Source organism: Bos mutus, chromosome 7, assembly GCF_027580195.1.
Source record: "Bos mutus isolate GX-2022 chromosome 7, NWIPB_WYAK_1.1, whole genome shotgun sequence".
NCBI lineage: Eukaryota > Metazoa > Chordata > Mammalia > Artiodactyla > Bovidae > Bos > Bos mutus.
In genome coordinates, this window is record NC_091623.1 from 59,401,860 (window position 1) to 59,414,114 (window position 12,255).

Consider the following 12,255-nt stretch of genomic DNA (forward strand, 5'->3'; position numbering starts at 1 on the left):
TCAATCACAGGGTTGGGAAGATCCCTTGAAGTACGAAATGGCAACCCACTCCAGTATTTTTGCCTACGAAATCCATGGACAGAGGAATCTGGCAGGCTACAGTCCATGGGGTCACACAGAGTTGGACCTGACATGCACGCGCGCTGTCCTGGGGAGCATGGAATCTGGGGAGGGGGAGAGTGAGTCTAATAAGAGAGTAATTGTTGGAGTGTGCTGGGAGGACACAGGTGGACACACACACACACACACCTGGAGAGACACTCTCTGAGTTTCTGTGACTATTTCCATTTCACAGAGGGAATAAATGAGGCTCAGAGACAGAAGAAAAACGGGTTTAATTTGGGGCCATGCAGTTTCTGAAACAGTCAACACTTCACATGGCCCCAGGGCCTTTGCCCTGTTGTCCCACTTCCAGGCACCCCTCCAGGTCCTCATTCTTCTGTCCTCAGCTCAAGTGTCACTTCCTCAGGTAGCCTTTGGAGTCCCTCTCTCCCCTGACTCCTTGAAACTCGCCTAGCTACGGCTGCGTTTGACTAGGGAGCTTCTTTCATTAATATCTGTCATAGCTGCCTCTGAGTTCCCAGAGCCCAGCACACAGTGGGTGCTCTATGAATGCACACTGGCCCTGGGGCTCAGCCCCGCTCCTGAGAACTTGCAAACTGGCAGCTGGGGGAGTTCAAGCTGGGGGCGTCCCTCCCACCTCCCAGCTTTGATCTGGGCAGTCCCCTCCTCAGCCACCACCACCACGCTTCTAGAACCTGTTCCTAGCTTTTCATCCTCCCTGGAGAGGCCTCATTACCACTCCCAGCCCAAGAGACAGGAATCTGCAGCCTCCTGGGCTTTCAAAGCAATACATGAAAATAGAAATCGATGCCGCCACATGGACAACCTGGGGCCTAACCTTGGGCTGCAGGCCTCTGGCCGCCTGCTGTAGCTTCTAGCCCCTCCTTTGTGAGCTGAAGGGGATGACAGACTTTGGAGCTCAGAGCCTCGGGAACTGGTAATCACTGTCATTCGGATAATGATTTTAATTATTATCTAATAAAAGTATATTTAGCAGCATCCCTTTTGTGAGCGTTTACACGGTTTGGGGCACTTTCTTTTTTCGGCCACACCAGGGATCGAACCTGCACCCTTGGCAGGGAAAGTGCAGAGTCCTAACCTCTCAACCAGGGAATTCCTTCAAGGCACTTTATAAAAGCTTCTCTTTTTTTACCCACTTTTGTTTTCCATCACTTAAAATTTTTTTTATTGCTTGCACCTTGCTTGCAGGATCTTCATTCCCTGACCAGGGATCAATCCTATACCCCCTTGCTGTGGAGGTACAGAGTACTAACCCCTGGACTGCCAGGGAAGTCCCTAAAACCCTTTCTTCTTCTTTTTTTAATATTTGCTTATTTATCTGGCTGTGCCGGGTCTTAGTTGCATCTTCATTGTGACATGAGACCTCTTAGTTGCACAGCATGTGGGATCTCATTCCAACCAGGGGTCGAACCCCTTCCACTGGGAACATGGTGTCTTAGCCACTGGACTTCCAGGGAAGTCCTAAAACCCTTTTCTTGATCCCACATTCCTCTCCATTGACCACCCGGTTTCTGAGAGTCCGCTGTCTACACTCATCTTCCTCCCATCCCCTTCAGGATCTCCTCCCCACTAAGGGCCCCCACACCAGGAATCTGCATTCTCGAAAAGATGCCCCTGGCCAGGGGCACCCACCCTGGTGACTGCCTGGCAGGAGGAAACAGCAGCTGCCCCATAAGAAGATTGCTGGCGGGGGGAGGCTGCCTTGGAGGGCTCTGGGATAGGGGACCACTTGCCAGGCAGCAGGCCCAGTCTCAGACTCACCTACGTCAACCCCTGACTCCAAGTCTGGGGCCTGGGTAGCCCTGGGCATATGACCACACCCTCCCCCCCTCCACCCCTCACACACAAACACAGGCACACCCAGCCTCTCTCATGAAGAACACAGGATAAGAGGGAAAATTGGAGAGCCAGCTAACACTTACGAAAGGTGTATTCCATACTAGTGAGTTTGTATCATAACTGCTTCAATTTTAAGAGCAACTGGGGAAACGGAGGCAAAGAGAGATGCCGTCGCCGGGCTAGTCACACAGCTAGTACGTGGCAACCTGAGTTTGAACCCTTCTCTCTCTGAGTTGGGGCTTCCCAGGTGGCACTAGTGGTGAAAAAAAGAAAACCCGCCTGCCAATGCAGGAGACATAAGAGACAGGGGTTCAATTCCTGGGTGGGGAAGATTTCCTGGAGGACGGTGTAGCAACCCACTCCAGTATTCTTGCCTAGAGAATCCCCATGAACAGAGGGGTCTGGTGGGCTACAGTTCATGGGGTCACAAAGAGTCAGACACGACTGAGTGACTTGGCATGTAGGCACTCTTTGAGTTGAGAGGCCTGCCTGTGCTAAATATCTTATTTCCCATGCAGGGACAGTGGGATCCACAGAACCATCCACCAGGTGGGTTCTATTATCCACTAGTGGTGCAGATGAGGAAACTGAGGCTCAGACGGGCTGCTGGGCTGTTCTAGGAAGGAGACAGCATGACTGGGGCTCCAGTCCCAAGTCGGGTACCCAGAACCTGGTCTCTTAACCACTCCAGTCACCAAAGGTTCTCCCGGGCACTATTTCAGCATCCTTTAGGTGGGGTTCATTGCAGAACCCAGGTTATGAGGACCACGTGCCAGCAGGCTTGTAAAGAGCCCCTTGTGGGGTCTGGCCAAACAGGAGGGTCTGATTTGGGTGAGTTGAGGACACAATAGGGACGGAGGCTGGGAAAAATTTTCCCATGGCCCCCGTCAGTCAACCTCTCTCCAACCTGGGACAGTTAAATCTGCCACCCTCCCCCGCCCTCCGCTCCCAATCCCCACCCCCCGGCCTGAGATCCCCTTCCCTGGCGGTCACTTAAGTGCCCTCCGGCCCCTCACAGGAACAGCGCCGCCTCTGTGTCCGGCGCGGGGCCAGCGTCTCTCCAGGTTTCTCAGCGTTGCCCAGAGACGGGTGGGCTGTCGGCTGGCCCTCGCCCCGGCACGCAGAACCCTGCCCGCCCAGGCCCCAGGACCCCGGATCCAGAACAATAGGCAGGCCGAGGGGAGGAGGGGAGACAGGCGGGGCTGGGGCCTCGGGGGGCCTGGGAACCGAGCGGCTCGGGGTCGGTGTGCAGGGAGGGGGGTCCTGCGATCAGACAGAGGCTCCCGGAGGAGTGGGAGCTCGGGGCGGGTGGCGGGGAGTGAGGCGCACCCAACCAGGAGGGAGCTCGCGGAGGCCGGGGAGCTTAGCCCCCTCCCCAACGGTAGCTCCGGGAGGAGGGGCCGCCTACTCCCCCCAGCCACTGGGCTCGTGCGGGGAACAGGTGTCGGGGGTTCTGAAGGCAGGACGAAGGGGCACAATCCCTTTCGGAAGTGAAGCGGCATCGGGGCCCCGCACCGCTATAAATACGGTCACAGCTGACTAGGGGGAGGGGACCTGAAGGACCCGAGAAGTGGGACGTAGGGTGCGGGATGGCGGGCGACCCTGAGCTTGGGGACGCGGCCAAGCTTCTGGGAGGATGCGAAACCAGGTGACGTGCTACTTTCCGGACCCTGGCGTCCTGGGGGCCCAGGGGTGGGCAGAACTGGGCGTGTCCATAACCTATATAAGCACCGCCCCTCGCCGAGCTCCGCCCCCTCGCCGAGCCGCCTCCGGGTCTGAGCCCACTCCACTCTCTCAGCCCCTCCCCTTCCGTCGCCCTCTCCTCATCTTTAGCCCCCTCCCCTCGCTGAGTCTCCTCTTCTGTCTCAGCCCCTCCTCTCTCAGCTCCCCCTTTCTAAGCACCCCCTGCCACCTTTCAGCTCCTAGTGGGGAGAGGTGTCCTGGGACAGCCCCTTCCGGCTGTTCCAGGTAGAAACTTGACTCCTTGGCTGGCAGGGGCTACCCTGGCTCCTCCTCATCTGCAGTATCACCCTCATATTCTGTGACTAGAACAGCCGGAGCTTTTGGGGTTCTGCCCTCCCCGATAGCTCCTCGTGCCCGATTATCTCCTACCTCCAACACCCAGTCTGGGGCTAGGCTCCCTATCAGAAACGACCAGAAAGAACTTCATGCAGGCACACCCCCTTCAAGTCCCTGCCTTAGACCTCTCCCTTGCTTCCCAGACCCAGGAGCCAATTTCTGAAATGGGTGATGGGTAGAAATCCTAACTTCATTAATTTTTTCATTCATATTCTTCAACAAACATTGAATGAGCACCTACCGCCTGCAAACCTGTGCTGGGGGTTGGGGATATAGCTCATTGACCAGTGGGGAAGATAGTGGGGTGTTGGAGGTTAGAGGGCTGTGATGGGGGGGCAATAGGGGTCAGGGAGGTGATGGGTCCCAGAGGGAAGGCTTCCCACAGGAGGTGTCATCTAAACTGAAGGCTAAAGATATTAGGGCCCAAGAGAGGGTGTACCTAGCAGAGAACCACAAGTGCAAAGGCCCTGAGGCGGGAGCAAGAGCCCCTGGCTTTCAGTCCCAGCTTTGCTGTTTATTTGCTGTGTGACCTGGACAAGTGACTATTTCTTTCTCATTGTTACCAGCGCTCAACGGAAGGGCTCAGCTGGGCACCCGATACACAAGAGATGCTCCATAAATATTTGCCAAATGTTGATGAAGGAACTGCAGTTCTAGAGGGTTGTCACGAAAGAGAAGGCTTCACAGCCCCTGCCTGGGGATGGGTGGGTTGGGGCAGTTTGTGACCTCTTTGTCTGGCCAAGGTGCCCCTGTCCGCTGGGCCCCTCCCCCAGGCCCACCCGTCCTCCACCAGCTGTCTCTCCATGTGTGCGCCCGCCTGTCAAGAGCAGGCGCCTGTTCCGGAACACCTGATGCCTTGCTTCCCAGGGATTTCAGAGGGGTAGATGCACGGAAGTTCAGCTGCCATGGGGGCTTAACCCTGGAGCCTGGGCGCCGGGTCTTCAGAGGCCCAACATCATCCCTCTTGACTCCGTAGAAAGCTCTGGCAGCGCTCCCAACCTTAGCTAGAAAGACCCCACTTCAACTCCTAGCTCTGGCGTTGCTCAGCTGTGTGGCTTTGGGAATGTCAGTCAACCTCTCTGGTTACTGCCACCACCAATAATAATAAGAGCTGACACATCTTCAGTGCATATGATGTGCCTGAGGCCATGTTTAGAGCCTTTCTGTGAATGAACTCTGCCTTCTAGCAGGGTTCTGAGTTCCCAAGTATTGTTGACCCCCTTTTAAAGATTGAAAACTGAGGCACAGAGTAAGGTTATATGACTCACAGGGTGAAATGATACAATGAGTAATCACTGTTGGGTTGGCCCAAAAGTTTGGTTGGGTTTTTCTGCACAATCTTAAAGAAAAACCAGAGAGAACTTTTCGGCTAACCCAGTACAATAACACTGGTGCTGGAGAAGACTCTTGAGAGTCACTTGAACAGCAAGGAAATCAAATCAGTCAGTCCTAAAGGAAATCAACCCTAAATATTCATTGGAAGGACTGATGCTGAAGCTGAAGCTCCAGTTCTTTGGGCACCTGATATGAAGAGCTGACTCACTGAAAAAGACTGATGCTGGGAGAGATTGAGGGCAGGAGGAGAAGTGAGTGACAGAGGACGAGATGGTTGGATGGCATCACCAACTCAACGGACATGAATTTGAGCAAACTCCAGGAGATGGTGAAGGACAGGAAAGCCTGGCGTGTTGTAATCCATGGGGTCATCGCAAAGAGCTGGACATGACTTAGCAACTGAGCAACAATACAATAGCACATATTGCATGCTCACTGGGTGCCTGGGTGCCTGCTTTATATGGATTAGCTCATTTAATTCTCCCCAAAACCAAATGAGGTCATGGGACCACTAACACAAGTCCCTTTTTACAGATGTAGAAACTGAGGCCCAGAGACAATAAACAATTTGCCCAAACCCACAGAGCTGTATAACTTTGAACACACATCATCATAGAAAGTTCTATTGATGAGCATTGCTCTATGAGCAAATGCTTCTATTTGACTTTGCTCTCTGTTGTCTGTTAGGAGCCCAGTCCCTGGTAAGTTACAGTTAACTTGTAGATTTCTGGCTGGTAGGAAAAAGAAACCTCCGATTATGGTTTTGTTGCATGTAGGCCATTCACTAGTTTGTATCCAGCCTAATCTTATTCTAACTTTCTTAAGAAAGAAATATCCTGGGGACTGCCCTGGTGGTCCAGTGGTTAAGACTCCGTGCTTCCAGTGCAAGAGGCACCAGTTCAAGCCTTGGTCAGGGAACTAAGATCCTGTATGCTGCATCAAAAAAAGAAAAAAGGAAGGAAGGAAGGAAGATCCTGACAAATATCCAGTCCCTTAAATGCTCTCAGAACCAACTTGATCATTTAATTGGTTCCCTGAATAATGAGTCAATTAATCATTGACCAGAATTTACGTTGAAATGAGTTACATTTTCAACTTTCTGAGAACAGTACCGTGACAGCCCTATTTTGCAAAGAGGGAAACTGAGGCCAGCTCCCTGCCTCCCCCATCCCGAGCCCAGGGGCCCAGTCATTATACACCTGGCTCTCCACATTCAGGCACCCCCCGCACAGCTCCCAGAAGCAGCTCCGAGAACCTGTCTTCCCGCAGTGGCAGAGAACCAGGTCAAAGAACCGCTGGGACATCAAAGGGAATCTATAAATACAGCTGCAGGAGGAAAAATAGACATTTTTCTAGCCCCTCCCGGCCTTTCCTCTCTCCCACTCCAGCTCCTTCCCAGCTAGGCTCATTCATATTGCAGTAGCAGGGCTGAAGCCCCCAGCCACAGGGACCACTACAGGAAAACAGTGAGAGAAGAAGCTGGCAATGCTTCAGTTTCCCCCAGTGAAATCAAACCTCTTCTGATCTCCCCTTCCCCTGCCAGGGGACTAAGAAAAAAGGGACATCACTGGGCCTGCCCCTGGGAGGGCTACATGAGATGCTAAACCCAGAGACGAATGTTACTGGTTTGTAGAAACCTTCAAATTCCAGGACCCTAGAATCTTCTCTCTTTCTCAGAGAACATGTAGGGTTTCTGTGCTGTGTTGGGTGCTGGAAAGCTGGCAGGACCTACTTCTGGTACATAGTTTCGACTTGGCCAAGGCAGTCGGGAGGGCTTCCTGGAAGAGGTGGCATAAGCTGAACCCCATGGAAGATGGGAGAGATGGGAAGAGAAGAGTGAGACAGAGGAGGAGGTTACACAGAAAGGAATTCAGAGTCTTCCTGGATTATTCCCACTTCCTGGTTCCCCAAGTCCTGTGTCTTTACATCTAAAACGCCTCTCAAACCTGCCTATTTCTCTTTACCTCCTTACTCCCTACCCTGGTCTAGGTCCCCATGTTGCTTCCCTAGACCATGTTGCTCCCCTAGACTAGTCCCTCGTCCCCTGGGGCCCATTCGTGTCCTGGGTACATCGTTCTCTGCCAGGCTGGCTTTTAAAAAGTCAAACTAGAGGGACCTTTTAAAAAGTCAAATCAGATCATCTCAGTCGCTCACTATAAACTCTCCTATGGCTTCCTAGTGCCCTTGAAATAAAATCCAAACTTTTCCCCATGTCCCCAACACCCACTGCTCCCCCTCCTCCCTCTTCCCCCCTCCCTCACTCTGCTCCAGCCACAGGGACCTATTCACTTTTCCTCCAACATGATCCTGTCCCAGGGTCTTTGCACATGTTGTTCTCTCCACCCTTCCCCTATTTCTTTTTCCTCAGACTGGCTCCTAGTTCTTCAGGTTTCAGCTCAAAAGTCACTTCCTCATAGAAGCCCTCCCTGATGCCTCCAGTCAGCTGCTGCTCTTCACCTTCATTTCTTCCTGGGCTTCATAATGATCTGAAATTATTTTTTAATCATTCACTTGTTTCTTTGTGGTCTGTCCATGGGTATCCCAAGAGGACAGAGATCCTGCCAGAGACCTCACCTCCGTGGGCTTCCCCTGTCTGTACAATAGGTGGGCTTGTGGAAGAAACACAAGCTGGAATCAAGATTGCCGGGAGAAATATCAATAACCTCAGATATGCAGATGACACCACCCTTATGGCAGAAAGTCAAGAGGAACTAAAAAGCCTCTTGATGAAGGTGAAAATGGAGAGTGAAAAATTGGCTTAAAGCTCAACATTCAGAAAACGAAGATCATGGCATCCAGTCCCATCACTTCATGGCAAATAGATGGGGAAACAGTGGAAACAGTGTCAGACTTTCTTTTTCTGGGCTCCAAAATCACTGCAGATGGTGACTGCAGCCATGAAATTAAAAGACGCTTACTCCTTGGAAGCAAAGTTATGACCAACCTAGATAGCATATTCAAAAGCAGAGACATTACTTTGCCAACAAAGTTTTGTCTAGTCAAGGCTATGGTTTTTCCTGTGGTCATGTATGGATGTGAGAGTTGGACTGTGAAGAAGGCTGAGCACCAAAGAATTGATGCTTTTGAACTGTGGTATTGGAGAAGACTCTTGAGAGTCCCTTGGACTGCAAGGAGATCCAACCAGTCCTTTCTAAAGGAGATCAGCCCTGGGATTTCTTTGGACGGAATGATGCTAAAGCTGAAACTTCAGTACTTTGGCCACCTCATGTGAAGACTTGACTCATTGGAAAAGACTGATGCTGGGAGGGATTGGGGGCAGGAGGAGAAGGGGACGACAGAGGATGAGATGGCTGGATGGCATCACTGACTCGATGGACATGAGTCTGAGTGAACTCCGGGAGTTGGTGATGGACAGGGAAGCCTGGCATGCTGCGATTCATGGGGTCGCAAAGAGTCGGACATGACAGAGCGACTGATCTGATCTGATCTGATCTGTGACAAGTCATTCCCTTGGGCAAGCTGTCTGCTTTATTTGCTATTAAAGTCACTGTTTCCCTTACAAACTGCTTGTAATCGATATGCTAATTGATGCAGATTTATGTAAATAACATGAGTATTTATTTCTCCTTCTCCTTCCCCGCCCCACACAAATTCCCTATGGGCCTAAGGGACCCAGAAGCTGAGGGTGGGTAGCTGTCTCAGCCCCCGTCCCTTGGGGATCTTTGGGGGTAGGGGGGCAGGTAGGAAAAGGGCAGGAATGGGGGTGAAGAATATAAATCTGGAGACCCGGGGGAAAACTGAGACCAAGACAGTAAAAGAGCAAGATGGGGAGATGAAGAGGGTGGGAAGATGGAGAAACACAGAGAGGAGAGGAGACAGAAAGAGAGGGAGACTGGGAGGGATGAGGTTGGAGGGTTGGGTAGGGGCCCCCTGCCACCGCAGGGCATGCTGGGGACATACCGGATCCCCACTACACATTTGGATCAGTAGAGTTACCTCCCGCCTTCACTCTGATCATCATGCACTGGAATCTTCTGGAAGGGGAAACTGAGGCAGGACAAGGGGAACCACTGGCCTCACTGGCTATTCCAGAGCAGGTCTTGGATGAGGACTGGCCCATCCCTCCATGGGACCCTGGGGGCCAGGAAACTTCCTTGACGCTCACTTGGACCTTAGCCAATACTCCATTGTTTCTACTGAGTGTCTACTGTGTTCCAGGCCTGTGCTGGGCAGTGTTGGGACCAAGACCAAGCGCCTTGTCTATGAAAGCTGGGGGCAGTTGAGAAGCCAGATAAATTCCAAAGTGGTCTCCACGGCCCATAAGACCCTGCATGGTCTGCCCCCAGCATCTTGTCACTTTCTCACCTTCACCTCCTCGCTCTCTCCTCCTGGATCAGGGTGCTCCTGCCACAGAGGCCTCCCCTAACAGATCAGGAATGGTCCTGCCCCAGGGCCTTTGCACTGGCTGTTCCCTAGATCCAAAGCTGACTTCCCCCACATACCTGCATGATTTTCTCCATTATCTCCTTCAGGTCTCTGTTCAGATGTCATCTCCTCCATGAGGCCTTCACTGCCTACCACCTGCTAAATATCTCCCCCACTTTAGGCATGCCCCCTATCTTCTTCTTTTTTTAATTTAAAAAAGCTTGTTTTGCCACATACCCCAGCGTGTGGGACCTTGGTTCCCTGATTAGGGATTGAACCCACACCCCTGCACTGGAAGCTGGAGTCATAGCCACTGGACCACCAGGGAAGTCCCCTCATCTTCTTTCCTTGCTCAGTTTTTTCACCTTACCCTCCGGCCCAGAATAGATCTCACTCATTTATGTTGCTTCTTGTTTGTCAATCCCATTGGGATGTCAGCTCCACACGGCCAGAGACTTCTGTCTCTTCTGTTCGCTGCTGGGTCCCCAGTGACCAGAACTAGCCGGGCATCCAACAGATAATCAATACTTGTTAAATAAGTCTATCTACTCCTGCCCTGAGCTGTGAGCAGGCCAGGACAGGACCTGGCTCTGTCTTGGTCACCACTGTGTCGCCAGCACCACCCAGCAGAACCTGGCACACAGTAGGTGCTCAATAAAGTCAGCTGAATAAATAGACCAACGAGGGTCAAGACCTCAGGACTCGGCTTTGCCTCCTGAAGGCATTGGAGGGTTTGTAGCTGGAGCTGAGCTCGTGCCAGGTGGGGCCGAAGGAGCCTGGGTGTGGAGGGTGAGCTCAGAGCCCACAAATTGCACCTCCACACTGACATCAGCATCACTTGAGTCGAGAGCCTTGGTGGCAATGACGAAGCCGCTACCAGCTGAGGTCATTCACACACACCCTTACTGTCGCTGGCTGTTTTTTTCCCCCTCCATAACAGTTCTGATTTTCGTTTTTTTTTTAATTGTGGGATAATATACCTAAAAATACATTATTTTAACCATTTGTAAGAGTTCAATTCAGTTACATGAAATACCTCCTCACTGTTGTTCAGCCATCACCACTACCTCGGCCCAGAACTTTTCCATCTTCCCAAATGGAAACTCTGTCCCCGTGAAACACTGACTCCCCATCCCCTCCCCCACCCCCTGGCCCCACCATCTCTGTGGATCTGACTCCTCTAGGGACCTCCTGTGAGTGGAATCAGACAATGTGTGTCCTTCTGTGTCTGCCTTCTCTCACTGAGCATCACTCCTCAAGATTCATCCATGTTGCAGGAGTTGTCAGATTTCCTGCAGAGTCCACGCTCATTCTACCTCCAGTTTGCTTGCTCCTGATGAAGGGCAGCTCACCACTCCATTGTGGATTAAAAAAATGAATTAACAAAAGGCCTCTCAGAGAGGAGGACATTGACCAAACACATGAGGATTTCCCAAGAAGCGGAAACAGCAAGTGCAAAGGCCCTGGTGTGAGGCGGATCTCCATGTGTCATCTCGGCTGGAAAGGGAAGCCCAGTAGAGGGTGGATTTTGAACAGGGAGAATGTGACACCTTTTCCCCCTCCCCCAAGTGACACTGCCCCCTCTGTGTCTCAGTTTCCTACCCACCCCCAGGACAGACCCCAGGGAACTCAATGGTCCCTAGGCCCGTGTCACTTCCTCCTCTGAAGACCAGGATACCCCTTGCCTCATTTGCATATGCAGATAAGGCCTTGGAGCATGGGCTTCTGAGAGGACCCTGGACACACTCAGGCCTTTCTGGGGATGTTGCTTGCTGATTCTGACAGGAAGAAAGCACTGTAATTGCTTGAAGTTTTACTCACAAATCAGGCGGTGGCTTCTGCCACTTCTCTCTCTACTGTTTCCCGGGATGTACGTGTGGCACTTGGAGCTCCAGCCAGACACACAGTCAGTTCAGGCCACAGCCTTGAGTCCAAGGGGCTGGAGAGAGGGTCTCAGGCTGGGCAACCCCCAGCCATTCCGGCTGGCTGCCTGGCTGAAGGCCTGCTATGCATACAGGCTGGCCTAACTACCACATACCCTCTCCCTTGCACTGGAGGGGGACTTGGGCAAACTCTGGGGCCAGGCATGCTGGGTTGAAATCCTTGCTCTGGCTCAAAATGTGTATTGTACCTGGAGTTGTGCAGTGCACACACTTAATAAGTGCTCCTGAAGTTATTGGTTCACTGGGTGCCCCTCCCCAAGCCTGAAGAGTTGGCCTCATTGCCCCATTTTGCTGCCTAGGGAACTGAGGGACCCAGAGCTCCTGCCCAGATGGGCTCACTTTCCCCATCTGAACAATGAAGGTAGAGCTTTCAGGCTCCCATTCATTCATTCACTCATTTGTTCAACACATTTGTTGAATGCTTACTGTGTGCCAGACCCTAGACCCCAGGGACATAGCCATGACCAAGGGAAACTCTGGCCCTGACCTGGTAGAGCTGACTGGGGGCAGGGGTATGGGGAGCGGGAAATGGGAAGAGAAACAAGTAATAGATAAAAGAAATACTCTTGGTAAAAAAGTACAGCAGAGC